The following is a 26225-nucleotide window of genomic DNA, read 5'->3' as shown; positions in this document are numbered from 1 at the left end:
CATTATGCCCTGGCCCTCCATCTCTCCCAACTGGCATATATGCTCCCTGAGTTACCAGACCCACAGCTGTGGATCACCACTGAACGACTGTTACTCTCTAGTAAGGGTGGCCTCTGCCCCTTGTACAAGGACAACCCCTCTGGGTCTCACATTGTCAACCAGAAGCTACAAGCTATGCCAAGCTATACATAAAGCCTGGCGCAGGGCACACCGCCTTCTTGATGTATACCCCCGTCTTCACACACAGGCCCCTTATGGGGCAACAACTGTCTTCGGGTAGGAAAGGAGACCCTCAACTGGGTGCAGTGGCACACAGTTGGTATCAAAAGCTTGGACGAGGTCCTAGCCGATGGTGACCTCAAGAGATTTGAGTGCCTACATGAGGAATTCGGCCTCCAGCCCCAACAAGTGTGGCGACACCTTCAGGTGAAGCACTGCTTGCAACGCTGCATGGGAACTGGTCCTTGGAACCTCCAGACTACACCCGTGTTGTCCTATTTTAGAATCTGGAGCGGTTTTAAGGGCATGATGTTGGGCCTCTACGAAGTAATCATGCCCCATCTTTTCTCACAATTCTTCCTCGATAATGTCTGTACTAAGTGGCAATCCGGTCTCCAGATAGAAAACTAGGAGGAGGACTGGACAGACATCATGGAAGACCTGGACCAGGCCACAAGAGAAGCCCAACCAAAGTTTTGTCTCTTCAAAATGCTCCACGAATGGCACTGGACGCCAAAAAAAACTGCATAAAGCGGACTTCTACCTCATGCGAAAAACTGGCGATGCATGGCCACTCGGTGTGACTTGGCACTTATTCTCTGTGAATGCCCTTCGATCCAACCCTTCTGGGAGGCGGTGGGATCCCCCTTAGCGGCCTTCTTGACTCTTCAGACACCCCTCTCTTCCTCCCTAATCCTCCTCCACGACATGGGGAACTCCCCAACACCTATGTCGCCCACAACATCACCTTCTACACACGGCCCTTGCAACTGCCAAGATCTGCATTCTTTGCCACTGGAGATCCTCTACTCCACCTACACCGGGGTGGATGGTGGCAATGATCCAGACTGCAGCCCATGAATGCGTCATTTACCATCTGCAAGATCAGACAGCGTTATTCATGCAAACATGTGCGTCCTTAATTGCAGACAGCTCATAGCATCATTATCATCTCCCATAATCACAGCTGCTAAGGTGACAAAAAACATCTCTAATATCCTCCCACCCCATTTGCTTTATCCTACCTACCCTCTGCTTCCCTACCCTCCCGTCCCTCCCTATTTCCTCCTCCTTCCTTCCACCCCTACCTCCCCTGTCATTCCCCCTCTCTCTCCCTTCCCATCCCCTTTTTCTTCTAGCACTTCTCCCCACTCCATCTTTGTCTACTGCAGTTCTCTCATGACCTCTTTCCCTCCTTCACTCCCTTCCTCCATCACCCCTGCCATCCCCCCTTACCCCTTCAGACCCACCTGGACGTTGGACACCTTGTTTTGCTCTGAGCCTGCCACGTTTCTACGACTTCACCATCACCTCCGTCCTTGTTACTGACCAGTACCCTCCCATGCATACCCCATTACCACATTGCTAGAGATCCTATCGACCAAAGACCCATGCCGCCTCACCAAGACCACCCCACCCGCAACGGACACTTCAGAACTCAGCCTTCCCCAACAGGGGACCTAGAAACCTTCACCAAGGTCAGGGCTTTGCATCTTTTCATGTTTCCACCTTTTTATATCCTCATAACTGAAATGTGTTACAGTATTATTCACAATGTACGTCCCTCTTTCCTCTTCCCTCACCCCCTTCCTACTTCGTTCCCACCTCCCCCCAAGGTGCTTTTTCTTTTTTTGTTTCTGTTAAAAAGTACTGTTCTGTATAACAATGTACTTGAACGTCATTGCTACACTCCTTCAATAAAAAAGTGCAACTCAAAAAAGTAAGCAAGGAAAATATTGCTAACACAAAAAAAAAAACAAAAAAAAAAAAGCAATATGACCTGGTTCCCTTAGGTCACTAAGGTGCCTTGAAACTACAGCATGAATTGGCAGCTATCTTAATATCTTAAAAATCTATAAGAAAACAAATAATTGAACTGTAAGTCTGGAAAGAAAAGGCTACTAAGCTGTCTGTAATCAAAAATAAACTCCCAAAGTATCTAGTAAGCATCCCTCAGAGCACCCCTACTATACTGTTGGTTGCTAATTTGGGTCACCACCCTCTTGAACATGTTTTAAAGGCACACCCGAAATACAAGGCCACTGGACTTCGCTGGGCTGCCGGGGCAGCTCTGCTATCTTCCTAGAGGTCGGAAGCAATTTTCTGCGTTCTGTGTAGCGAGACCAGCACCATACTGGGATGCCGCATGGCCCGGAACAGCAGATCAGTGATGAACAAGACCACTTTGAGCAGCCTAGGAACATGGCCTGGCTCCCCAGCACACACCGACATATGTCTCTGAAGACTTGCGATCTGCACCTTAAAACAGCCGGTGGGGGGCCACAACTGAACACACTTCTGTCCCATACCCATGGTCCGCACCCTTAATCAAGGGCCTTCCATAATTGCTCTCCATAGAGGCTTAAGACCTGCTGGAGCCCGTACAGGTGAGACCTCCAATTCCTGCTGCAGACTAGACTACTACAGTCCCTGTGGCTCGGCACTGGCCCCACCCGGCACGTATCCTGCTCCTGCCCTGTCACCACATCCATAGAGAGCCCAACCAGCTACCATAAATAACGTTCATATCCATGGAGGTGGCCATGTGGATTTTGGCCCATGTTGGGCCACCACTTCTTGACCCTGGGGCCGCCCCTCTGCTGATACTCACCTGGGGCAGCTCTATCCAGGACAATCTGAACGCATACATACATACATCTAGTGACAATTCCTGGGCGCCAGTGCCATTTCTCATTCAGACCCACCCAACCTTCCTATACACTGAGGACACCCTACAAAGGACCCTCTCCTATTCATGGTGTGCAGTGACCCTGAACAGCGCAAGTTATCATTTGAGAAGTCCAAAATCACAAATGCACCAGAGACAATGCCTGCAACGGGGTTGGGTGCAACGGTGGCTCGGGCACCTGTCCGGCATGAAAGTCATTATGGTGGAACTACGAGCTGGCTTTCACACCACAGATGGCAGATTTGACACCCTCAATGGCCGCCTTGACCATATGGGGGAGCAGCTAGCCCGCCAGAACACTCAACTGGGCAGTGCAGAGGAACATATCTCCGGCCTGGACAGGTCTGCCAAGACAACTAAACAACTGGAGAAAGTGGAGAGCTCCTCAAATCAGTGGCAATCAAGAATGAAGACTTTGAAGCCTGAGGCCACTGCAACAATATCCATATACTGGGAGTGGTGAAATCTAGAGACCTCTTTGTTGAATGCTTACTTGCCAACCTCTTCGGTCTTCAGAACTTTGCCTCCACATTTGTTGTAGATAGGGCGCATCATGCTCTTGGCCCGCACCCTTCTCCAGGAACACTGCCACGATCAATAGTCATGAGACTCCTAATCTTTAGGGACCCTGGCACACTGTAAATCTGCTGATGCCAAATCAGCACTACAGAAACTGGGGCTGTGCTACGGAATGCTGTACGTGGACCGTTTTCGGGTGAATGTTAATGGCAAAGCTTGCATCTTTGATACCCCAGCGGAAGCCCTAACTTTCTGTACACAGCATGCTAAGGATCACTGCCCCCCTCCACCAAACCAACCACAACTGAGCGCTCTCCTCCAGACATTCATGCAAAAGCGAGTGTGGACCTGTTCCCATTCCCAACCACCAAACAATCCCCCCACCCCCACCCCAGACTGGCACCAACGCCTGATCTCGTTAATCCATCTCAGTCTCACCAAACGTTACTCTGTGCATTGTGTTTTAGAGAACTCCACTGCTGATCATGTTATTATTCCCCTGTATCATACCTGATGGACAGTAAACTATGGCCCATTCCCCCTACAATCCTTCTGATCATTCAACAGATGGGGCCTGTCCGTCGCACCATAGCTATTCCCCAGTGGTGTACACAACCATGGTTCCTTTGAAGTGGTTTTTGTTTCTAAGGGCGTGTTAATGGGATTCGCTAGGCATGTTGCTATCTAGTGTGGGTGGGAGGGAGGCTATTCTTCTGCAGTTTTTGTTTCACTGCATTCTTCAGTAGTCTAGGGCATTGCACGTACACAACTCTGACACAATATGTCTACGCTATTCAATGGTGGTGACATAGGGCAATGAGAGATCCATGATTGAATTCACATTTCTGTCATGAAACATCAGAGGTCTCAAAACCCCGCACAAGGGTATACAGGTTTTGCAGTATCTGACCCGACAGGACGCAAAGATAGCCTACGGAGACACACTTGCACCCGGGAATTCCTATGCCTTCACTTCAACGTGGGACTGTGTCTACATTTTTCGACCTATAGCACATACTCTGGTGGGGCCTGCAAGCTAATACACAAAAAAATCTTCCATTTCATCCCACTGCCAGCTACTTTGATGACAGCAGCAGATATGTACTGGTGGCTGGAACACTGTATGGACATCGAGTACTATTGGCCAACATATATGCCCCCAATGTCTATACTCCTGACTTCTTTCAAACAGTCATGGCTGTGATAGAGCATATAAACACAGACCATATAATACTGGGTGGTGACTTTAACCTGCTGCTGGACCCCCCCCCCCAGTCAATACCATTGCTACTGCGCCAATGGAAAAAACACATTTGCTCCACATCCTCTGCAATCTCTGCAACACCTACCTGCTATGAGACTCCTGGTATCTGTCTCATGCACCCACCCCATCATGCATGTTTTACTCCATGCTGCACAACACATGGACCCACACGTCTCTGCTACTCCAGTTCTGTTTTCACACCTTGCCTGCACACTCTCTGACCACTCCCCAGTACAGATGACGCTGTGCATGCCTGTCGGTGGGGCCCTGGAGCACCAATAATGCTTCCCTTGCGTGGCACTGCATGATGAGCTGTTCCACTCTAAATTTCATTCATAAGCAGTAGAATACTTAGAGCTCAACATGGGTAAAGTTACCTCCCAGACCACCCTATGAGAGGCCTTGAAGGCCTATATCCGTGGCATATTAATTTCTAAACATTCGAGTGCTGCATGACATATGCAGAAGTCAATCAGTCAGTCAATCAATCATTTCTAAAGCGGGGCTAATCACCAATAGGGTCTCAAGTTTGTGGGTGTGCTGCTCAATCGAAGAGCCAGGTCTTGAGGTCCTTCCTGAACTGCTTGGGTGATGCTGTCTGCCTGAGTTTGAGAGGTAGCATGTTCCATGTCTGGGCTGCAAGGTAGGAGAAGGATATTCTTCCTGCTGTGCTTTTCTGGATCTTGGGAACGGCTGCGAAGGCGAGCTGGGACGAACGTAGCTGTCTGTTGGGTACATAGAAGGCAAGGCAGTGGTTGAAGTATGCCGGCCCTATGTTGTGTAGTGGCTCGTAGGTGTGAATCAGGATTTTGTATGTGATGCGCTTGTTGACTGGGAGCCAGTGTAGGTCTCTGAGGTGAGAGGAGATGGGGCTGTGTCGGGGGATGTCCAAGATGAGTCTGGCTGCTGCATTCTGTTCTTTGTAGTCTTGCTTGAAGCTTCTTGGTGATGCCGGCATAGAGTGCATTGCTGTAGTCCAGTTTGCTAGTGACGAGTGCGTGGGAGACTGTCTTCCTTGTGTCACAGGGGATCCACTTGAAGATCTTTCAAAGGATTCAGAGGGTGTGGAACCATGACGAAGAGACGGCATGCACTGGGGGGGGGGGGGGGGGGGGCATTGATTGTGAGAAGTCCAGGATTGACCTAGATTGCATGCGTGGTCCGTGGTGGGCGTTTCATAGTGCGGTGGGCCACCAGGAGTCATTCCAGGCAGAAGGGGAGGAGCAGATTACAAGTTGAGTTTGAGGCAGCTGGCTTCCATCCAGGAGGTGATTGCTCTCATCCCACTGTGGAAACTTATCTTGGCCTTCACAGGGTCATCGGGCAGGGAGAGGATCAGTTGGGTATCGTCGGCGTAGGAGACAATGTGTAGCTCATGTTTGGTGATCCTGGCTAGCAGGGCCATGTAGATGTTGAAAAGCGTCGAGCTGAATGATGATCCTTGGGGTATTCCACAGCATGCATCTTTCGGTTCTGATGTGAACGACGGTAGTCTGACACCCTGTTTTCTTCCGGTGAGGAACAACTTGATCCATTCCAGTGCTTTATCTCTGATGCCGGCGTTGTGGAGTCTGGAACAGAGGATGGGGTGGGAAACTGTGTTGAATGCAGCGGAGAGGTCGAGGAAGATGAGTGTGGCCATGCCTCTGTGGTCTAGTGTGGCACATATGTCGTCAGTGGCTGCTAGCAGTGCTGTTTCGGTGATGTGGTTGCTCCTGAATCTATATTGGGACGGGTCTAGGATTTGGTGTGCCTCGAAGAAGACAGTGCGTTGCTGGTTGACAGACTTTTTTTTTTTTTTACTTTGGCTGGGAAAAGGAGCAGAAAGATGTTTCTGTAGTTCTTCAGCTCCATTGGGTCGGCTGTGGGTTTCTTGAATGGCGGGCTGATCTCGGCATCCTTCCAATCTGACGGGAAAGTTGCAGCCTCGAAGGATCGGTAGATAGTTCGGCACAGCTCAGATGCCATGGTGGCGCTGGCCAGGTTGAAGATGTGATGAGGGCACGGATCCAAGGGTGCTCCAAGTGGATGGAGTTCATGAGTCTTTCGGTGTTCTCTTTGGTGATGGGAGTCCAGGAGTTCAGGATCTGGTGTGGTGCTGAGTCCGAGGTGGTATTTGTGAGCGGTACGGGAGGGTTTTGGTTCTTGAAGCCTTCGTAAATGTCCTGTATTTATGGGTGGAAGGAAGTGGCGAGGTCTTGGGAAAAAGGGATGAGGTGTCTATTCCGGGGTTTATGAATTCTTTGATGATGGCGAAGAGCCCTTTTCTTTTGTGAGCGCTGGTGTTCTTGAATGGCATTCTTTTTGGCAGCTCTGATGTTCTGCTGGTGGGTGGTGACTGCGTTCTTGTAGGCTATGTGGTCTTCGGTTGATTTGCTGTCCCTCCATTTCAGTTCCAGTTTTCTGCAGGAGAGTTTGGACTTTTTGTTGGTCTGTCATAAACCATTTAGGTGTGTTACTATGTCGGTTTCCAGCTGGTTACCTGAGGGGGGCTACGCTGTTGGCGCATTCCGATAGCCATCAGTGTAGATAGCGTGCAGCTTCATTAGCGTCTGCTGAGTATGGTGGAGGGAAGTGGCTGAGAGCGATGATGACTTGCGCATCAGTAACTTTGCCCCTGCATCCGCGCGGTGGGGGGCGGGGGAAGTTAGGCAGCATTTTGGTGTACAGTTTTCTTTGTGAAGGTAAAGTGGATGCATTTGTGGTCGGACCAGTGGTGTTCAGAGGTGCGAGAGATGGTGATGTTATTCTCCGCTGAGAAAACAGGGTTGAGAATGTGTCCGGCTCTATGGGTGGGGACGTTGACAAGTTGTCTGAATGTTGCAAGGTTGTCCAAGACGTTTGTGGTGCTAAGGGTCATTGTGGATATCAAGGTGAAAGTTGAGGTCGCTGAGTAGGATCTTGTCGGAAGGAGGTGAGCGATTGGGGGGCGATGAGGTCGGCAAGATCTTTGAGGAATTGAGGTCAGTGTCCGGGCGGCCTGTAGATGAATGTGCCATGAAGGGAGGAGTTGGGGTTAATCTGAATCTGGAAGTGTAGGCGTTCATGGGTTGGCTGAGGCTGTGACCCGTTGGTGGTTGTCAGGCGATTGGTGTTCTTGTAGACTATGGCAATGCCTCTTCCAGGCCAGTTGGCTCTGTCCTTGTGGATGATTTTGTAGTTGTCCGGGATGGCCGTGGCAATGTCAGGGGCCGAGGTGGGGGTTATCCACGTCTCTGTTAAGAAGGCGATGTCCGGGACGGTCGAGTCTAGGAGGTCCCAGACTTCTACTGCATGCTTGACGAGGGAGCATGTGTTGAGGAGTATGCACTTGAGGGGGTTGTCCGTGCTTGGTACAGGATCATGTGGTGGTCCTTGGAGGGTGTAGGAGCAAGCGCTGCATGAAAAAGGTCCTTGAGTGTTCCTCGGGTCAGCTAGGAGACAGGCTGAAGATCTTTCTGGGTTGAGGGCACACAGGCCCTCATTATGACATTGGCAGTAAATTCCACTTACCGCCACGCTGACTGCTGCCAACTTACCACTGCGGATATACCTTCACCATATTATGACACACACACACCAATCCGTCAGTATTCAGTCAAAGACATAAATCCGCCACACCAAAAGTCAGTGATAAACTGGCGGTATCCAAACCCACACCGTTACACCAACAGAACTACGCCCACCACATTATGACCCACGAATCACCACGGCGGACATTCAACAGTGGTAAACCATTGGCGGTACATACCGCAGCGCTCAAAATCGACACACACAAACAAAACAACTCCACATTGGACAATTCCAACAACACACACGTGACACCCATACACACACCACACCACTATAAAAACACACACATTACCCACAACCCTTTACCATTACAAACCATTGCCAGCAGAGACATCAAGACCACTCACACAACAAGAGCCACTCACTATTCACACCTACATACCACTCACGCACCCCACATCACACACCCCAACACATTACCCAACACACCCTCACCTACACACCTCACGCAAAACCCATGGCACCACAAAGACACCCCCGCTTCACAGAGGAGGAGGTAAGGGTCATGGTGGAAGAAATCATCAGGGTAGAGCCACAGCTATTTGGAGCACAGGTGCAGCAGATATTGATAGCTAGGAAGATGGAGCTATGCTGGAGAATGTGATGACAGCAACTCTGGTCTTCAGGATCTGAATGACCACGCTGGTCCATCAGGGACCTCTGGAAATCCAGTTACCCAGGCCCAGTCACACACCACCACAGAGCTTCCCCCATCAGGAAGCACCACCACAGCACCCACCCAGCGTACCCATACCTCTGTCCCCAGGACACATCAATCAGAAGGTGTCCACCTCTACAGGGACCCCAGGGCACACCTCATACCCATGACAATCAGGGACCTGGGGTCAGTGGCAGTGGGCACACGGTTCAGGGGACAGAGACACATGCAAACAGGGAAACCGGGAGGATTGCTGTGCGCCAGGGAGAGGACAGGCCCAGGGAACCGACTCTCCAGGAGCCACTTGCAGAGATCCTGGAAGCATATCAACATTCCCAGGACACGATGGGCCAGATCCTGGACAATTGCAGGAGAACAGGCGGCTGCAGGAGAGACAGTACCAGGAGATCAGGGAGGACTTGCAGCCATCAACAACACCCTGATCTCCATAGCAGGGGTGCTGGCAGACATGGCCAATATTATGAAGGAGGCAGTCACACAACAGCGGACCCCTGCCACAAGCCAGACATCTGAACAGCCTTCCACCTCTGCTGTCGCTAGTGGCCAGAAGGCCCCGACACAGGACTCACAGGCCACCAGCACCCCTTCCCCTGCAGAAGGGGAACCACCCTGCAAACGTTCCATGCGATCTATACAGAGGCCAGAAACACTTGCCAAGACCCCGCCAGGAAATGAGACTCTCCTTATTGTCACCCTTGTGTCCCACTCTGTCACCCTGTACACCTTGAACTGCCATTGCTCCCCTTCCTATGTCCCCTTGGACAATGCACCTGTGCTACAAAGAGACTGGAACAATACCCTTGACTTTCCTCCATCATCACCCCATCCTATTGCACTTGCCCCTCAATATTTTAGCACTTCAATAAACACCCTTGGAAAAAAAAAAAAGAAGTTTGGAGTATGTCAAAGTGTTCAAGTATGTATTCATTTAAATAGGTACAAACATTGCAATTCAACTGTACAGAAAATGAGCATAGATTAATGACCTGCAGCTGGCTGCAGTGATCACACCAGGAGCATCCCCAACATCTGCAAAATGAATTGCTAAAGGGTACATAAGTGGGCATAGAAGTGGGAAAAAAAACAGCACAGAAATTCAAACAAATGTAATTGAAATGTGAAATAACACTGTCTTACCTGTGTGTCACTGGGAGTAAGGTACTGTCTGATCGCTGATGTTATGTTGTCCTCATCATCATCCTCACTGTCCTCAGGGTCCACTGCTGCCACACGGGCATCTCCAGCCTCCTCCTCCTGCAGAAAAGGCACATGGCGTCTCAGGGCAAGGTTGTGCAGCATGCCACTACTATCTGGCAGACCTTCTTGGGTGAGTAGCACACCCAAGAAGGTCTGCCAGAGATGGAGGCACTGGATCCTGGCCTTCAGGAGGCCAAAGGTTCTTTCTATTATCCATCTGGTTCGCCCAAGTGCCTCACTGTAACGTTCTTCTGACCTTGTCCTGGCATTCCTCACAGGGGTCAGCAGCCATGATAGGTTGGGGTAACCAGAGTCACCTGCAAATTTTGAGGGACAACATTTAGCCACACACTATCCCATATGGCCCAAACCATACCCATACACCAACATCTACTGGGTGGGGACCAGGGCTCACCTACTTGATTTGTTAAAACTTTATTAGGCAGATCAAATTGTCGCCTGTGGTCTCGAGTGTTTGTCTTAGCAAAAAAAAAAAAAAAACAACGAACACAACATGACTAGGGTGTGAATAAGTTTAAGGGTTGTGGTGTGTGGATTTCTAGGGGTGAGGAGGTGGGCAGGGGATGGGAGCTTGCAGTGCAAACTGGACCAGGATGAAGAGTGCAAAGCTCTCCTACTAATACGAAGTTACTGCAAAACTCCTAGATTTTAGTTACACAGAGCCCCCCCTTCCTCCCTGTGTCTTCTGTTTCATGATAATGGCCCCCCATATCCCCTACCCGTCATGCCCTCATGGCTGCTGTCACCCCTTGGTAATATGCTGATTTCTAGCCAGGCTTGTGCTGCAGGAGTCAGTTTTGTATCTAGTTTACAGACATATGTAGCTGTCTTGTCTGCTTCGTGTGTTCCAAAAACACATCAATATAAAATCTATGTAGGTCTTATCAGCTTGCAGTCCTGTCCTCTTCATCCATCGGTCTGATGACTTGTTAATCATATTCTACCCATACAGTTTGCAGTATGAAGGAAAAGGTACATCCTCGTGAGCAAGAGGCCCTTTTCACTGTAAATGACTGGTTTGCTTACCCACATCCACCTGATGAATCGTGTTGTATTCAATTTCTTTATTTATTTTGTTTGCAAATATGTAGATGATACCTTGGGGAAGTAACAGTTTTACTATTTGTTACTTTTAATGGAGCTTTCATATATTTGCAAAAACAGGACTGTTCCTTGCTTGTTCTTCTACAATTTGCCTACCTCCACTTTTTCCAATTACTCACTGTAAATGTCTCCTTGCTGTCATTTTCATTTTTATCTGCGTGTCTCCCTTGTTACCTTTGCCTTCTATCTGCCTTTTCTCATTTACTAACTTAATATTTGCTGCCTACCTTTTGTGGCACTTGACCACTCTGTCTCTTTTCCCATTCCCTGCCCATCTTTTCACATTTTCAAGGTGGGCAACTTTCTTTTTCCTGCTTTACTTGCCTTTTTTTCTTAGACTTCAACTGTCAGCCTCCTCACACCCCTTCCCTTTTGTATTTGTATCAATGTTTTTTTTCATTATATATTTATTTTTCTCTCTAACTCTCCCTTTTTGTACCTTTCTCTATAAATTTGTGAAGTTATGCCGTCTTGTCCCTGACCACTTTGGTACAATCCATAGAGATGCTTAGCAAGTGACAGTACAGCAGATAGGCTTCTGCAGTGGTTTACAAAGCCCACATTATAGGTTGGAGAGACCGGAAGACAGACCGGAATTTCACAGTGCAATATGTGCATACACAGCGTACATCTCCACTGTGGCGGCCGGCAGCTTTAGGAGGGAGGGGGGGGGGGGGGAGGGCGGGAGGCACACACACAAACACACACCCACCCCCACACACACACACACACACACACACACATTCTTTCACACAGAGACACACACGCACATCCATTAACAACACTCATAACATTCAAACTTGCACGCACGCACCAAACATTCATTTTAAAAGATCACACACACACTCATTCTTTCACACACACACGCACATCGATTAAAAACATTCATAACATTCAAACATGCATGCACGCACCAAACATTCATTTTAAAAGATCACACACCCTTACCTTCAGCCTCGAGGTCCCAGGAAGGTTAGGACTGCTGCCCTCATTGGCTGACCTTAGGTCACCAATAAGGGAAGACAGCAGTCCCAGCCTCATCATACTGGGATGGGGTCAGTGAGACTGCTGACCCCACCCCACTCTGTAGCGAAGTGTCACTGATTGGCACTCGCCCTGGGGGCTTCAGGGCTTAAACCTGAAGCGCCCAGGTCCAAGTCAATGAGTGACGCTTTCCTCGTCACCGAGGGGAGGGCCTCGAGGCACCTTTGCTAAGCTGAGGTGGTCACGCCCACAGGAGCTGTGACCTCCTCAGCCCAGCAAAGTTCAGCTCACGCAGCCAGGAGACTGCCCAAATCGCGCATGTCTCACTCCTGGCTGTCTGAGCTGAAAATGAAGAGTGTGTCAGGCTGACCTTTGTTCAGCCTGACAGACAGTCTTCATGAGGGGCAAAAATGTGGAGGGGGCATGGCCACTCCGCCCTAAAGGACGTGCTGCGCCTGCATTTCCGCTCCCTACAGCAAAGTGTCCACAGAGCAAGAACGCTGGTGGTGGTGTTGTGTGGCCATTTTTAATGTAGCTTTCTGCACGTTTGCTTAAAGTATTAGGCCTCTGTGCACTTTCCCCTAGATGCATTTTATTTAGCCTCACACTGTCATTTTAAAATAACCAGTTTCACGGTCTTGTTTTATTTTCTTCTATCACACGGTTTAGCTTACTTCAGCACTGACGTTCTCAAACAATACATTCTTGCACGCTCTGTGCTTCAGTCAAGGATACAGTCTGGTACATTGCTGATAGACGTGGTAGAAGTTTAGTCTTTAGGATTCGTAGAAAGTACACATTCTTACGTAGGGACGTTTCTTAGAACACCGGCGTGTTAGTTATAAAAACACTTTCTAGTCCTGGTACACGTAAGAGGGAGATTCTGACCAGAAACCCACAACTAGATGCTGACTGCCCTGTTGCAGATTCTGATCCAGATCACAGGCTTTTGCTCATGTATGAGGGTAGATGTCCTCCCGGGGGAACCTGAAAGGCAGGCTTAGAGCTTCACATGCTGTGCTCAAATCTATAACATAGAGAGAGAACGTAACCTAGTTGCACTATGATAGCATTATTCTTATGTTTCACTCTCCTTGTTACTATTTCAATCCTACTGTGTTGTATGGTTCTGGTTATTGCGGCTCACGCCTTGTTATAAAAAAATGCAGTCGTTTTATTAAACCAATCTTTAAAACTCGAACTGCCTTTGTCATTTATATATGAGACCGCACTGTGTATGAGAGAACTGGTTGTGACCTGAGTGACCACGACTTCCCTGGGAAGCACTGGGATGTCATGCGCTCAGCTGCCCAATTGTCTCTTCCTTTCTGGAGAGATAAGGCACTGCTAGTTAGCTGGAGCTCAACCCGGATTTGGGGTGACAAGGGTCCTTCGCCGTGGGTCAGACTTAGTCCCCCCACACTGTGAACGATCTTGCCGCCCAAAAATCCAGTAGTCTCATTAGGATAATGAGAGCCTACGCGACAGTGGATCCCTCTGATGCTACAGAAGCAAGTGGTACTAATTGGCTCAATACATCATAAGCACCTTCTCCTTCCAGCATCTTATGTATATAGAGCACACACTATCACGGGTATGCACCATACTAGCTCAAGAAACAGGTACGATCCCTTGGAATAGCACATGGATGTGAAATAGAGGCAGTACATGATGTGACGTGCAACAAAAGAGTGTCAAAGTGGCTCTCACTTTTGCAATGATGTATATATTGAGACACACACATACACACCGGCTTTGTTACAATTTGCTGCATTTGTTATCCATCCATTTGCTTCCTCATCCATCCACTCACCCTCTGTCCTTCCAACACCCAGCTCTGCCTACTCATTGTCCTTCCAACAAACCTTCTGTCTTTCCATCCACCTTCCCACTGTCCTTCAAACACCCAACTCCATCTATTGTTCCACCCACACTCTGTCCTTCCATCAACATCCAACTGTTCATTTATCCACCCACTGTCTTTCCAACACCCACCTCAGTCCGTGCATCTATTTCCTATGCAAATATAGATATATACCTAATGGGTATTAAAGATAGGTGACATGCATGAACTATATTTGCTAGATAATATACACTTAAATACACGTATCAACAATGTAAATAAACACACTCATACACAAGCAGGCATGCGCACACGTCCAGTTGTGTTTAGCAAATTCTGGATCCAGCACAACAACCTTTTCAGGCTTCAAGGAGCAGCGGAAACATTGACATCCAGCTGAATGGAGGATGTAGGTGTGCAGATAGTCTTGGAGTGTGAGAAATTGGTTCTGTCTAGGTAGATTATGGTTTCGCGCTTCTAAACAAACAAATGCCACTTGTTTACTTTGTTTGACAGGCCGGCCTGCTGTGGCCCGTGCACAGACCCGACTGGTGCTGACACTGCCAGCCATGTTCCAGCTCCTCAAACAGAGGAAGCCAATCAAGGATTATTTCCGGCAATAAAGGGGGGACTTCGGCGAACTGAAACGCCGGGAATCGTGAGAAGGAGCACAGACAACGGAGGAGCAGTGAACAGCGGCCCGGGAGGACGAAACAGTGCAGATCAACGGAAGCGGGAAGGAGAAGAAGAAGCGGACGACTAAACTGACTTCTCGGCGTCCCAGGAGGCGGAACGTGATCCGACCAGCCACGCTTCAGGAGAAGCGTGTCTCAGGTGTGTGCAGGGAGCCGGGAGAAATGGCACAAGAGGCAGTGGGAGGTCGGGTGGAGAAAGGAACAAAACCCAAGAGGGAGCAGGAGGTCGGGAGAAGACGGACACTAAACCCAAGAGGGAGCAGGAGGTCGGGAGAAGACCAGCATGACCTGGGAAGAACACCTCGAACTCTTGAATAACATCCTACAGGCCTTGAGGGAGGCCAACCTTACCGCTAACCCAGAGAAATGTAAATTGGGACACACGATGATTAAATATCTGGGATATATACTAGGAGAGGGACAAGTTAATCCCCAGGTAGAAAAATTACAGGCAATCACTCAGATTCCCCTTCCCTGAACAAAGAAAGATGTACAAGCTTCACTGGGACTCGTAGGATATTATAGACGCTTCATACCCCCAGTTCTCCACCGTAGCTGGGCCTCTTACAGACCTCTTGAAGAAATCATGTCCAAACACATTTCCCTCTCTCTCAGCTAAGGAAAGACAAAGCTTTGAAACGCTAAAAACCGCTTTAACATCCGGGCCGGTGTTGAGTTATCCCGATTTTAAAAAACCCTTTGTGGTACAAATCGATGCCTCAGGTGTAGGACTCGGGCCGTCCTTTCCCAAGACCAAGACGATGGGACCCTACACCGAATCGTCTTCATAAGTCCCAAGCTCCTTCCACGGGAACATCATTACCCCATATTAGAAAAATAATGTTTGGCTATCAAGTGGGCGGTGGAGTCCCTACATTATTACTTAGCGGGAAGGACATTTACTTTAGTGACTGACCATGCTCCCCTAACTTGGCTTGCCCAACACAAGGATACCAATGCCCGTGTACTCAGATGGCTCCTCTCACTCCAGCCTTTTTCCTTTCAGATACGACATACCCCGGGGTCCCTCATGACAAACGCCGACTATTTATCGCTGCCACCCATGTTCCGGCTCCTCAAACAGAGGAAGCCAATCAAGGATTATTTCTGGCAATAAAGGCGGGAATCGTGAGAAGGAGCGCGGACAACGGAGGAGCAGTGAACAGTGGCCCGGGAAGACGAAACAGTGCAGATCAACGGAAGCGGGAAGGAGAAGAAGAAGCAGATGACGAAAGGGACTTCTCGGCGTCCCAGGAGGCAGAACGCGATCTGACCAGCCACGCTTCAGGAGAAGCGTGGCAGTCTCAGGTGCGTGCAGGGAGCCGGGGAAAAGGGCACAAGAGGGAGTGGGAGGTCGGGTGGAGAAAGGAACAAAACCCAAGAGGGAGCAGGAGGTCGGGAGAAGACGGACACTAATCCCAAGAGGGAGCGGGAGGTCGGGAGAAGACGGAAACCAAACCCAAGGGGGAGTGGGAGATAGAAAAGAAGGGGAAAGGAAAATAAATAAAGATTTTTAAAAAGCCTACACAAGACAATACCAAACCAGAGGAAAGCCACACAATAGTAAGAGACAAACCCAAGACAGGAAACCGAGGTGGTTAATTTTTGTTTTTGGAAATAAATCAGAAAGAGAACAGTCAGGAAGCTAGAAAGGAAAGAAGGGGAAGAAGAGATAAGCAACAGAATCTACAAAGACTGAGAGACCCAGGGAAAAGGCAGTAGAACAGAAGAAACAAAGAAAAGACTGGATACTAAATGATACTTCTAGGAGATAAGAGAGACATAGAGCACTACAGATAGAAGAGGTGAGAGAGAGAGAGAGAGAGAGAGAGAGAGGGAGAGAGAGAGAGAGAGAGAGAGAGAGACACGAAAAGTCCAGAGAACAGAGAGAGAAAAGTACCTACGGTATGAAGGACAAGAAAGAGAAGTAAAGGGTAGGGGAGAAGGAAAGGGGCAACGGAAGAAAAGGAACTTACCGGTACTTTTCTTGTTCTTTCCCTCACATGCGCTTCCTCGGAGCCCTGCCAGAGAGAAAACCAAGGAAGAGGTGAAACATCCAGGAAAAGGACAACGATGGGGAAAAGGAAAACAGCACAAGAAAAACGTATATGAAGTACTATTGAATCATAGAACTCTAATAAGCCACATCCACGACAAACCAACTATATCTCTTTGTGTCGTCCTTGAACCCGTCCGGTCACACTTTGCTTCACAAGTCATGTGCCTGCAATTTGGCTTACACTTTTTGTGTGCAGTATATATATATATTTTTTTTTTATAAGTGGATGAAATTTGGGCTTGATATAGACTTACACATATTCAGAAATTAGGCTATAATTGAACTACCCAGGATAATGTACTGCATGGCTAAACACTTATAAGGTCCAAAAGGTGAGATGTATTGGCTAATTCAATGCGTGTATTATTATGTAATACCTTAGGTATCACTGCCTTTCTTTTCAGTGACCCATTTTCTATTTCCCTGGAATGATCCATTCTAAAAAAAAATAACAGACTAATTAATCATTCCTTTGGCGATATCTAAAAGTTTGACGCATTATCTGCTCTTTAACCACCTGCCATATCAGAAATGCTTAGAAAATAGAAGTCATTCCTATCAGGAATGTTACATAGCAAAAGATAACATAAAACATCAATGAAGTTATCAACAAAGTCCATGAGGCAAGTAATCCGGAAAGGTATAGTGTCAGAGTGTTTTATTAATAAGAAAATAATGTTTATTTATGTGCGGTTACGTTAGCATAACTAAGCTGCAAAACAAACGTATTGGTCCTTTGACCTGTTTGCACTGACATACATTTTAAAGTTGCTGAAGAAAACATATTTATCAAAGTTGTACACCGTGCATATTTTTTCGTTGTTTCTTTTTCATAAAATAGTCTAAATGGGATTCCATTTATTGTGTTGTTATTTCTGCTGTATCTATTGGTGTGTCTTAGGGGAAAATGTTCTTGTAATGTTGCATTAGTCAAGGCTGATGCTGCATGGGCTACCACTGTTTTCGACATAATTATACATTATTTATTGTTTAGCTTGATTAGGAAGTGTAATGTAATTTCCCTTGATGCAGGGTAAAGGAAACAATTAAATAATAACACTTTAGACAGCCCCTAAAGTAGCCTGCTTTATGTAGCAAAAAGTCTTTAATGTTGATTGGTTTATGTAACATATCTTTATTAAATAAAGCTGTGTGCTTCCACCTCCCTGTATGTTGCGAGTTTTTTCACTCCTCTGAAACTCCAAAATGTCCTTTATAGGACGTGTTCCAGACTCTATGCTTTCATACTGAACAGTCTGTATGTTGAAATGTTATTTGAGACTTCCTTTCGACTTATTAACTTTGTGCCAGACCTTTTGCTTGCTTTCACAAAAGCCTATTCTATGACAGTATGTTATTTGATATAAGGATAAAGGCTTTCCCCTGCTTTCTTCTCAAGCAGCCTTTACGTTACACTGCTCTCTGATTTATAAATAGGCCTTCCACTGATTTACAAACTGAGCGGATTTATGCTAGATCATCACTGAACTACATTTTGATTAGGGTTAATTATCTTATTTTATGACCTCTCACAATTGGCTTATTTTATTACTAATAACTGATGTTGATTTGAAGATGACTAACTACTTTTTGCCTTCTGTAATGTTTCTCAATTTTTAATGAGACTTTAGCTGTATAGTTTTGACTCGGAACTTGTCCTTCAAAGGTTTTCTTTATGTGCAAAAGAGCCCCTTGTTCTCCTAGACTCACAAGGCCCAAACCTGCATTTCGGTCCTTTAAATGTATTGGTAAAAAGCACCCACAACATGAAACACCAACTTCTGATTTAAAGGGGCGTTTAAAAAGCAAAGCTTTCATGACAAGTAGCTCAAAAAAAATTCAAAATGTGCCAGAAATTCGAGAATGTTATTGTGAAGAACTAAAGAGCAGACCAATGACTCTCTAGGGACTACAGGACAGCCCTTTGTGAAATGTTATCTCTAAATCATTGTCTGTCGCATTTTAACCTGTTGTGTTCTTTACCAGTGTGTTATCCAAATCAAGGTCAGGCTTGGTGGCAAAAGTGACACCCTTAAGATGGGTGGGTGCTTGTCAGAGCATCGCATTTCATAATCGCAATGGGCTCTCCTCCTCAAAGCCGGACACCACTGCTTTCCCAAATGTAAGAACACCTGGAGAAGTAAAGGGAAGTGTACAATTACTTTCAGCTCTAACGCCAACCATCTCCCTGTGCAACCAGTGGGTCCGGCAAGTAACCATTGTGAGATCCCATTATGATATTGATTGCAATATTATGTTAACCCCTTAGCTGCTGGGCCTTCACTGCCACTCCCCAAGTGCTGAGTCCTTTTTTGGCTATGTGGGGTAGTTCACACTTAGGCCTCATAACTTTTTATCCACATAAGCTATCCACGCCTAATTTGTGTCCTTTTTTACCAACATCATAGGGATTCTAAAGGTACCCAGAGTTTGTGGATTCCCCTGGAGGAGACCAAAAATTAGCCTAAATATAGGGAAGGTTTTTTTTTTTTTTTTCAGAAAAATTGGAAAAAAGGACTGCAGAAGAAAGCATGTGTTTTTTTCCCTGAGAACGGCATCAACAAAGAGTTTGCGGTGCTAAAATCACATCTTCCCAGCTTTCAGGAACAGACAGACTCAAATCAGAAAACCACATCTGTCAACACAATTTTGTCATTTTCCTGGGACATACCCGATTTTTACTATTTTTTGTGCTTTCAGCCTCCTTCCAGTTAAGTGACAGAAATGGGTGTGACACCAATGCTGGATTTCGGACAGCTAAACATTTCTAAAAAAACAGACAAAATTCTGAATTCAGCAAGGGGTAATTTGTGTAGATCCTTCAAGGTTTTCCTACGGAACGTAACAGCTAAAATAAAAAAATATTGAAAATGAGGTGAAAAAGTAAGCCATTTTTGTCCACGTTTTCTTCTATAACTCTTTCCAGCTATGGCAGATTTTTAAAAGCAATATATTGTTACATCTGCTGGACACTGCTGGTTGCGGGGATATACCGGGCTTGTACGTTCATCAAAAACCCTAGGTACCCAGAGCCAATAAATGAGCTGCACCTTGCAATGGGTTTTCATTGTATATCGGGTATACAGCAATTCATTTGGTGAAATATAAAGTCACAAACAGGTATCAAGGAAACCTCTGTATTTTCAAAATGGGCACAAGATAAGGTGTTGAGATGCAGTGGTTATTTGCACATCTCTGAATTGGGGGGTCCCCATACTAGCATGTGAATTGACTTTTTTTACATACGGTCTTACATTTGGAAGGTATCAAGGAAACCTCTGTATTTTCAAAATGGGCACAAGATAAGGTGTTGAGATGCAGTGGTTATTTGCACATCTCTGAATTGGGGGGTCCCCATACTAGCATGTGAATTGACTTTTTTTACATACGGTCTTACATTTGGAAGGAAAAAATGTAGAGAAAGACAAGGGGCAATAATACTTGTTCTTCTATTCTGTATTCCCCCAAGTCTCCTGATAAAAATGGTACCTCACTTGTGGGGGTAGGCCTACTGCCTGCAACAGGTAACGCAACATGGACACATCACTTTTTTACATTAAAATCTGACGTGTTTTTTGGAAAGTGCCTATAGCTGTGGATTTTGGCCTCTAGCTCAGCCGGCACCTGGGCAAACCAACCAAACCTGTGCATTTTTTTAAAACTAGACACCTGGGGGAATCCAGGATGGGGTGACTTGTGGGGCTCTCACCAGGTTCTGTTACCCAGAATACTTTACAAAACTCAACATTTGAAAAAAAAAACACAACAAAAAAAAAACAACACTTTTCCCTCAGATTTTGGTGCTGCAAAGTTCTGGAACCTGGGAGGAGCCACAAACTTCCTTCTACCCAGGCTTTCCCCCAAGTCTCCCGATAAAAATGGTACCTCACTTGTGTGGGTAGTCATAGTGTCCGTGTCAGAAATGGATCACGCAACTGTCAATGTTAGTTCTTACATGAGGGCAACTGTTGACCCTGGGGTGATCCATTCCTGACGCAGGCACTAGGTACAGGTTCTCAAGTGGGGTAGCGTTTTCATCAGGACAGGTGGGAAAACACTGGGTGGTAGGAATTTTGTGGATCCCAGCATGTTCATGTAGTTTGTGTGGCAGAAATGCAAGAAATGTTTTAGTTTTTATTCAACATTTCACCTTTGCAGAGTATTTTGGGTAAGAATCCTTTGGGGAAACAACAAGTCACACCTCAGTGAACTCCCCCGGGTGTCTAGGTTCCAGAAATGTCTGGGTTTGGTAAGTTTCCTTATATGGCTGCTGAGCCCGGGACCAAAAATGCAGGTGTCTGCCTTACAAAACCAGGTTGTTCTGTGATAGATAATTTTGATGTCTCCACAATACGATTTGGGCAGTGGAATTTGGGGCTGAACTAAATTGGGGAGCTCCCAGGAGAGCACACTTTCTGTGCTTGCAGTCACATGCACTTGCTCTCTGGGTTGGGCTAACCCGTAATTGTCCCGCTGCACAGACTGTGCTTGCAAAGGGACAGCAGGACTGTACTCATCACCTCCCTCAGAATCACTGGACGAGGAGTTGTCGGAAAAATCACTCCCAGAGTCTGCGCCATTGTCCTATCCCTCAGATGCTGTCTCAGTCTCTGATCCTACGTCAGAGCCGTGCTCTATAACCCGAGTTAGGGCTTGAGCAGCAGTCATCCAATGAGACGCCATCTCTGCTACTGGCTAAACCCCTGCACTAAAACACTAGCCTACATAGACAGTCACAAAATTGCTAGTGTGTGTGTGATGTGTGCAACAGTAAAGGTCAGTCACCTTACCTTCGCTTCTTCCCTCAATCAACACGTTCTCTCAAGAAACTCAAAAAAACAAAAAAGACACACTATTACTTCACCATGTCACATAGCAATCGTCACAGTCTTTAGCGCCCATGACGTCCAGCCTAACAATCATTATTTGTGCTCCCATGACCTCCTCCTCCGATTTCCCCACTACCACCCAGCAAAAGTGCCCTTCATCTCTCCATAGCCCCCCTTGCACATACCTGTAATTTGTATTATAGCGCAGGTAATGGCTGGCTTTACTAATCCACTCAGCTATTTACATAAAATATAAATTTGATCTTTGCAGTAGGCATATAAACCTTGTGCGCTACGTTATGGCATCAAAACTGCCACTAGACAAAAATCAGATCCATTTGTAGCAGAACCATAATCACAATAGTTACTTGACTTTTTTTATTGCTGCCTAAAAGCTACAGTTGAAACTTGTCAGTTGAAGCATGTGCTTTGGTTTGAAGACAGAAGCTGCAACTGCAATAGAACTGGTGGTGAATAAATATGTAAAGAGATCACCATTCCATATAGTGTACGTTGTCTAATTAAGTAGCGCAATTACAGTTGAAACGACAAGCATATAAAGTCGGCATCAAGTGTTAAAGAAAGCCAGCGCAGCACACTGAAATTGACACTTCGTTCTACGCTGGGTGCGTTTACTTTTAAATGCGCAGGTTAGAAAGCGATCTACCGCTTGTGGACATTTCGCTTCAGGTCGTTTTCCAAACGGCCTCACAGCTGTTAACTCTCTCTTTGTGCTGCGCTGGTGTTCTTTAACAATTGATGCCGACTTTACATGCTTGTCGCTTCGACTGTAATTGCGCTACTTAATCAGACAACGTACACTATATGGAACGGACCTCTCTCTAGTTGCCCTTTTCTGTCGCTTCCGCTAAGATGTTCCGAGTTCTATTCATCTCTAACCACCTAACTTGTTAAATTCTTTTTACTTGCTACTTCTTATTCACCACAGATTAGCTATACTTAATGGTCCTATTTTATGATCACTTTTGTTATTTCACCTAGATTGATTAATTCTTTTATCAACAAATACATTATAAATCTAACCAGTATTGATGCATAATTGGCTATACCGATGTTAATTTAATACTTCGAAATGGACACTTTCTTTTTTATTTTTCTCACTTGCTTTCAGTACCGTCAGTTTTTTTTTCCCTTTCTCCTCGAACTTAGGACTTACCATGGTCCTTTGACTGATTCTTTGATGATTTTCTGTCTCACCTACAGAAGATACATATTTCACAGTTACCATTACCCTGCATTACCTGTACCCTTTACTCCTTTGTTCGCCTAAGTGGGGAACAGGTATTTATACTAGCAGATGTCTACTTTTTGAACATTGCCACTAAATAGCTTTTACTTACTTTTTCACATCTTAGTTGTTTTTTTCTCTCTCTCTCTGATCCTGTTACAGTGTCTTCACACTATTATCTAGATGGACATGTTATCTCGTCTACAGTCCGGGTAGGTTCTTAACGTCGGGTGCTTGTTTCTGTTTCTACCGATTATGGTCATTTGACATTTCATGGACTATTCACCCACTACTATCCAATTTTACTCTTGTTGTGCCTTTTCACACATTCTGGTGATCTTTGTTATATTATTGAGATACAGTGGAGTTTGCATATTGTCTTCTATACAATTGTTTTTTTTTATATATATATATATTTTTCTAATTTCACAAAATCTTTCATGGACACCTTTCCATTACTATATGCCTAGTCACCATTGTCATGTCTGATTCTCCTCCCATTACAGAAAATATATCTATGTTTATATATGCTATCTATCTGATGTTCACTACTGTATACTATTAGTTATTATTTTTAAATATTACTTAGGTATACCATGTATTTTACAGCCTTGAAAGTCCCTGTATGACGAAACATGTGTTGGCTGTACATGAACACGTATATATTACAAGTACTTGCTGATCCAAATAAATTACTTTCTGGAACACCAAGAAGACTACTGTACTACACCTTTGATGTTCTACATCCGATTTTACTTTCGTATTTACAAATATTTGTGTTGTGAGTGCTGTGGTCTTAGCTGTTCTTCTATACATTGTGCATATAGTTATACATGCCTTGCCTTAAGGTAGTAGGGCAATTGACCATTGAGCACCATTCTGAGTAGACTTACTCATAGACCAATTTTGGACACAACAAGGAGGTGCAGTTTTTTTTGGCCATTACTACCTTTTACAATTGCATACACGAGAAAGGAAGGGGATCATTACACCACCGATCAGGGAGAGGCAGCTAGCTTTGTTTTACCTGCAGACATTGCCAAAGGTATCAGAGACCTTGTCTCTTACACCCCTGACAATTTTTCTGGGTCTAGTGTGCCTCTAACAGAGTATCCTTAACTTTATTGCCCTGACAGGCATAACATCTGTCATAAGGCAGACTCTCACAAATGTCTTAATTCACACTTTAATTTCATTTACCCATTAATTTCATTTCACCCTCTCTTACTTTTTAAACAGGTGCATTCAAATCGTAAACAGGCCATTCAGATTAAAAAAAGCTCTTGGGTGCAATACTAATGGTTGAAGACACTGTACAAATGCATATAATAAGACATCTGTAGATTGAATCAGTCAAAATAGAGCAATGAAGGTGCTGACAATTATGTATTTAATATCTTTTTAAAAATATATTGAACCTAGTAATTTGACAGAATGTGTTTATCTGTGCTTGTGAACTTAGCATTGTTACCCACGTCCTTTTATCCTTGTGCTTTTCACACTGTGATTTGTCCTTTCGCTCCAAAGGACAACCAGAGCTGACAAGTGACTTTCAAAAGATACCACTGATTACTTTACTAAATATATAAGCAACTCTGGGTTTGGAAAATAACTAACTTTTCTCATGGTCCAAATCGAAAACGGACACTCATTCCAGCAGACAATACATTATAGGCATTCCTTACAGCATGCATCCCGCACATCACAGAGAATCCATAGTTGGGCATTCAACGGACACCCAATAGCATTCTGTAGCCAACAATAACACCACAAACCAATATTCCACTCTGAACACCAATTTTCATATTCAGACACCATGTGCTGAAAAACGTCCCCTTACCGTTATACATACAACATAACAACAAAGCCATACAGTTGGCAAAGTAAAGCCAAATCAACAACATCTCAACATGCACCTTAGAAAACATGATAATAAATTAACATAAAAAACAACATTCCCTCATGCACAGATCACATCATAAGATACCACAATAGGTTGTCATGTATATATGACGTTCACTGTCCTCAGGTCAAGCAATGGACAATGGATTCCTCCCAATCAAGAGGGAAAGGAAACATCCTTCATCAAACACAGCCATAGAGATAACACACTAGAGAGATCATATTATATCAAACTCATTCTACATTCACACTAACACCATTTTGAAACATAACACTAAAACTCTCTGTTAGCCACATACATCCAAATACTACCAAAACAAAAGGACTTTATCAAAATGATGGTTCCTCCTGGTTGAGTCTAGACAGAGAATCCACTACAATGCCAGTAGGGGTCAGAGCTATACAAGCTATACAAATATAAATTAAATTATAAGACCTACATGACTTAATTTAGAGCAAAGCATAGTTGACAATATACCCTTTAAATCATTAGCTATACATAGTTTATCACATCAATAAGTTTGTGGCATATTATGACAACCTAGGGAAAATGCTCCATAAAATCAAAAGAGGATATTTATTGCACCTAGACTACTCTATATAGGAGAATTCTGAAACTAAAAGGAAAAATAAAACATCCTGTACAAGTTGCATTCAGGCAGGCTCTCATAATGTCTTTTGGGTACATAACTCCTGAAATTCTTAAGATTGGGGAAAGAAAACATAATGAGGTAAAAAAAGCTTCATTTAGTGTTTCAGATACAATTAATAAAGAATAGTTAGAGTCATACTGTTGTTTGTAAATTAATTGATAGTAATAATACAAAACCCTAGCATGCTAATATGGTTAGGATCAAACGGAGTAAGAAATTCCATCTACAAACTGCTGTGTCACATAATATATTGAATGCAAATACAAAGTTGATTGATTGTGCAAATCAAGCCATACAGTCATTATAAAACAGCTTATTAAATAACATTCATTAAATCATAGTTTGTAACCAATTCAATAGCTATCAGACATGTTACAAATCTAAATTACACAGTTTATCCCAACACAATATTGCTCTTCCTACAATGGTAGCATTTTTATTTCATCTACCCTTTAATAAGACCTAATAAAACACTACCATATACCTCTTTCACAAGGCACTGCATATAGATTGGCTGTACAAAATGTAGCCATTATTCCTTTATATACTGAAAATCCTTCTGTCTTATTGTTTGCACCAAATTCTATAAGAAACATTTCAACCACTTTGGTCTTAAAATCAGAGATAATGTAAGATACAAACAAAGGAATTCAACATCATTTGTAATGTTTTCATATTACAAACAATAAGAAGAAGCCATACCTTAGTTGTAGGTACAGCCTTTAAGGTGGAAGATTCCTAAGCTGAATTTTAGATGGATAGCGCAA

The 26225-nt window shown here is 45.1% G+C and overlaps 1 protein-coding gene across 5 annotated transcripts in view; it reads right to left on the bottom strand.

The window, feature by feature from the left end:
* Positions 1-26225, bottom strand: part of TELO2 (telomere maintenance 2) — an 863005-nt gene that overhangs the window by 745965 nt on the left and 90815 nt on the right. For 2 of the 5 annotated variants that reach the window (XM_069210623.1, XM_069210625.1), the window contains exons 2-3: positions 16743-16787; positions 10060-10176 (exon numbers count right to left, since the gene is read on the bottom strand). The gene's annotated coding sequence lies outside the window, so the exon portion shown is untranslated. Of the gene's footprint in view, positions 1-10059; positions 10437-16742; positions 16788-26225 lie in introns of all 5 variants that reach the window. The other 3 variants (XM_069210621.1, XM_069210622.1, XM_069210626.1) reach the window with 2 other exon arrangements.

This window comes from Pleurodeles waltl, chromosome 10 (genome assembly GCF_031143425.1).
Source record: "Pleurodeles waltl isolate 20211129_DDA chromosome 10, aPleWal1.hap1.20221129, whole genome shotgun sequence".
Classification (NCBI taxonomy): domain Eukaryota; kingdom Metazoa; phylum Chordata; class Amphibia; order Caudata; family Salamandridae; genus Pleurodeles; species Pleurodeles waltl.
This window is presented reverse-complemented; position numbering and strand designations above follow the sequence as displayed.